The sequence below is a fragment of the Octopus bimaculoides genome, chromosome 23, assembly GCF_046866305.1.
Source record: "Octopus bimaculoides isolate indiv1 chromosome 23, ASM4686630v1, whole genome shotgun sequence".
In the NCBI taxonomy this organism is placed as follows: domain Eukaryota; kingdom Metazoa; phylum Mollusca; class Cephalopoda; order Octopoda; family Octopodidae; genus Octopus; species Octopus bimaculoides.
Window position 1 is genome coordinate 15,722,262 of NC_142950.1, and position 5,000 is coordinate 15,727,261.

Consider the following 5,000-nt stretch of genomic DNA (forward strand, 5'->3'; position numbering starts at 1 on the left):
TTCCTTTTTTTTGACGTATATCACTGTCTCACAGCCATTTTATTTACATTCTCCAATTTCGTTTTCTTTTTAAGATTTGGTTTTGTTTCTTCGTAAGATATATTTTTCATGTCTGTAGACGTGGGGCGTGGCTGGGGTGTCTAATAATGTGGCAGAAGCGACATTGGGAAATATAAAAATTAAAACTTATCACAAATATATAAATTAAATTGTAAGAGATAAATCCCAAGGTAGTGCGATATACGTTTCGACTTTTCTATTTGGCAAAATAATTAAAAGCAAAAAAATAAAAAACAAAAAAGACACAAAAATAATCGAATAAACTGTATCTAATCCAATTTGCTTCGAAGACTGAAAAAATGTATTTTCACCGTGTCAACAACAATAATAATGGTTTCAAATTACATCAACCTCAGTAGTACCGAGAAAAGACGAAAGGCAAAAGTGACCTCGGTGGAATTTGAAGTCAGAACGTAGAGATGTATGGAATACCGCTAAGCAATTCGCCCAGGGTGCTAACGATTCTGCCAGCTCGCCGCCTTTATAATAATAATAATAATAATAATAATAATAATGATAATAATAATAATAATAATAATAATAATAATAATAATAATAATAATAATAATAATAATAATAATAATAATAAATGCCCGGATGCAGTACTAGGCAGTGGCTCTCATGGCTTCTGATCTTAATTGATTGGAAGTGTTATCACATACATATATTATCTTCGTGTAAAAGATGGGCTACAGCAAATATTCTGCTCAATACCACAGATTTGCTGGTCAATTGTTTGACCTTAACCAGTTGAGCATGTCCCTTGGTGGCTGACGATATGTGCATCTCTGATCATGAGCAGAAGTAGTGGGGGAGCATCATAGCCATGCATTGAGAGGAGTTCTTTGGGGTTTGAATAATTCACCTTTGGAAACATGCGTGTTTTGCTCAACATCCTTAAACAAACCTTATTCAGGGACCTTTTGAGCGCATTGGGCTACTCGGCCTGAAAAAAATTCTAACGGGGCCCCACCTGCGAGGTCATGCACTGTTTATCTTGATATGAGATGACCATGTCGCACACATATGGTTGTGATGCATGTGCCTGGTGTACCCTTATCAGACGTGTAGTCATGATGGGTATAATGGGCTTCGTATATTTTACCCCAGTGTCACTTTGATGCCATGCACTGCTCTCTCACTCAATAATAATAATAATAATAATAATAATAATAATAATAATAATAATAATAATAATAATAGTAATAATAATGATAATTTGTCTCTTCAAAATGGAGCATGTTAGCACAGAAAGAATACAAGAAAAGACATGACTATCTGGGGAGACCAATCCAGTGGGAATTATGCAAAAAGCTAGGATTTGAACACACTGATAAATGGTATGAACATGAACCTAGTAAAATACTAGAAAGTAAGAAATATAAGATGCTGTAGGACTTTAACTGACTGAGTAATAGAAGCTAGACGGTCTGATTTGGTAGTAGTAGAGAAAGAGAATAGAAAGTGCCTGATACTTCATTTTACAGTCCCAAGTTAAGATAAAATTAATGTGAGAGGTATAAAAAAAACAGCAACATACCAGTACCTATTCATTGAATTACAGAGTCCATGGAAAGTGCAGATAAAATGTATCTTGTTAGTTATAGGTGCATTGGGAACTACCCTAAAGATTTGAACAGATGGATTGAGGAAATAGGCATGAAACGCAGTTTGGCACAGCTTTAGAAAGCGGCGTTATTAGGGACAGCAAAGGATACTTAGGAAGGTTCTTGGCATTTAAAGTTACTTGGAGCCAGATGTTAGGATTCTTCTCTTTTTCAAAAGACTAATCTGCTCAGTGTATAAGAAAATAATAATCATAATAATCATAATGATGATGATGATGATGATGATGACGATGAAGAGGATGATGATGATGATGTTTGCTTTATTCATCACTGAAGGTTTTAAAAAATCATTGGAGACTGAACAGGAAAATACATTGTATGGTTACATGAATTGAAGCATGTAGATAGTAGAAAAAAGCCATAACAATATAAATTTTAACAAGCAACTCCCCAACAGAAATCGCCTTGCTAGGGCTGCATGTAAAGACCATACAAAACCACGGTCGTCTTGACCACCGGGGCAAGTGACTTCTTCATATTGTCTTCCTCCAATCGAACCATTCTTGCCACATTCATCCACCTGTCAATAAAACTACTAGGAGGCAGCATTTCCCTCTCTATCCACACTTTCCTTTTATAGTGCAACTTAGAAAAGTTAATGAGGGCTTGGCCAGACAAGAGAGTATCTGTCTTCAGCCCTTTCACTCAGCTCCACCATACAACCACTTTCGCTAACGTCATCAAACAAATAAGCACTGGTTGCCGAAGGAAGGTGGCCGGACGATCTTCACGATGGACTCAACTGAGAGCCGGATCCGTCCTACCTGTGACAGCAGGTGTTCGACATAAACCTGCCCGCGTGGTAGACGAAGGCGTGTAGAGAAGATGCGTCGCTCTGAGGAAGCCTGACTGACAGCACTTCGATACCTGTAGAGTTTATTCCGAACCGACAATGCACCCCGGTACCACTGCCAGGCCATGGAAATTATCCATGTGCCCCGGCCTGAAAATCCTCCCGAACGAACCAGTCAGTTGATTCTCATCGGCTCCTTCAGTTTCCCCGAGAACGTCGTCGGATTTGCCTTCCACTAACCCTCTAGAGAACGCCCAACTGACAGAGGTCTGTCAGAACCTAACGGCATTCGAGGTACCGGGCGCCATGACTCGGTATACGCTTGATCCAGGACTGCAGCTCAGACAAAGAGACGAGCTATGGAATAGCGTGTCTGACAAGCGATGACTATAGCTGCTTACCGCCAAGGAAGCGCTGCAGATGTCGTAGCGTCAGTGCATATCTGCGTCGTTTGCATATTTCGACACGGTTGGTGCGGAATGCTTCTCAATTTCTGCAATCTTACTCTAATAACTCTTTTCAGGATAAGCCACCATTTGTTGTTGACGATTGGCCTCATCAAGGACCGCTTAATTTGCTAATCCAGTCTCAGTAAGCTTGACACGCCAGGTGTTACGTGTTCAGGTTCCAATTGCTGCATCCTGTCTACAATGACTATATAGGTCGACCGTGCAGATCACAAATTTGTAATTTGTATAGCCAACGATTTTGAAAAGTGGACAACTTATGTATCCTTATCTACTGGCCTACAGACTACTCTATCAAAGTACGATCTAAATGATCTTTGTAGTTCGTCCATGTCCACACTGGCACATTCAGGAAATCCAGTCTTTGCATGTTAGAGTTGAAAATGCGTTCAAGATGGTGCTCCAGTCAACCATTGGCAAGTCGAGACATTCTCAGGAAAACTTCCAGACGTCCGGCTGTCCGACCCCTATCGGGGCATAGACCGGCACCAGTCTGCAAGCACTTCGGTTGCTACTGTTCCTATCCAGGACCACTGGCTTACCTTATGTTCCCGAAAGACAGTTCTTATCTTGAAATCAACACCTTTACGGAACAACGCTGCAGTTTCGTCCCAGTGCTCGGTTGGCATGGAGATAAGTAAATCTCGCATTCACCGAAAATGGGCATGAAAGCTTGTCAGTCGGACAGTCTAGTCTCACTGATAGCGACTACATCTAAATTTCGTGACCTGAAGTTATTGAGTGCGCACCCCTGTTTCCAAGGTAACCCCAGATCACGTACATTTATACTGCCTACTCTGAACAAGGTCATGCTTGTCAGAGACAAGGAGACTAAATATAATCACCCTATTTCTGTGGAGAGACAGACGTTCTGTCTTTCTGTTTGTATGTCGGTGTCTCTGCAAGCATTTCTTTGTAGAGCCTTTTGTTTGTAGCCCCACGGAAATACCCCATTCGTTTGGGACATTATGCTTTCAGTTTGTTGTAAGCTTGTTCCATTTTTATAATTTTTATTTTAACAGTGGTGCTATGCAGGAATGCGATCTATACATTTAGAGTAAGGTCTCTGTATTTCTGAATATGGTTTATTAAGTTCTTGCTGCTTGTGAGTACAGCCGTGTAATTAACGATGCTTTGAAGGTGTTATTCATGTAGTTGGTCTGTATTACAATGAGTTTTCTTTTGTTGAGGTGTTTATAATGTCAGTGGTGTTTGTAGTTCTGGCAATACTTCTGATTGTGTACGAGTAGGGTGTGTGGGTATTTCATGTTTTGTTGGATTCTGTTTCTCCCACTCTAATCTCTTTGGTATTAGTCTTGTAATGTGCTTTTCATTTTATAATGCTTTATTTTTTTTATATAATGCTTTATTTTTCATTTTCCCTTTCACCAGGATCCATTCTAGTAGATCTTTTCTATACAGTCTTCCTCGCCAGACGAGTTTTCACAGGCGGATAAATCTATGCAGCGGGGAGAGACATGTCTGCACAGTTGCACTTTTCTAAGCTGGTGGTCTGGTAGATGAATGTGCGTGAGGCTTCTTTCGGTTGTGATGGTGCAGGTGATGTCATTGTTTTCCTCGGGAGTGGTACAGGCGCTTGCTACTAACATTGTTGAACAAATCCCTCCTGCTGCTCCTTCTGTTGATGCTGTTGTCTTTGATGCTGCTGCACTTGGCACTGATACTGCTAGGGTTGCTAGTCGTGCTGCTGCTGTTGCTTTTGATACTGATGATGGTGTGTTAGAGATGTCAGCAGCAGCAGGTTTTTTTCCTTTTATTTTTGGCATGGGGAAAAAAGCCTTTAAATGTTTTATCTCTCCACAATGGTGGCATCTCGTCTTTCTGCCTTCGACTGTTACCTTCTTATTACAAATGATAGTGTACCATTAGAGATATTGATCAGGCCAGGCTTCCATATACTGTTCAGATCAGTCTGTATCAATAATTCCATTTCCGTACTTGGAGAATTATTGTTTCATTGTCTATAATACGGCTGCCACCAGCAAAGAGATGGTGGTGGTGGTGGTGTGGTGGTGGTTGTGGTGGTGGTTG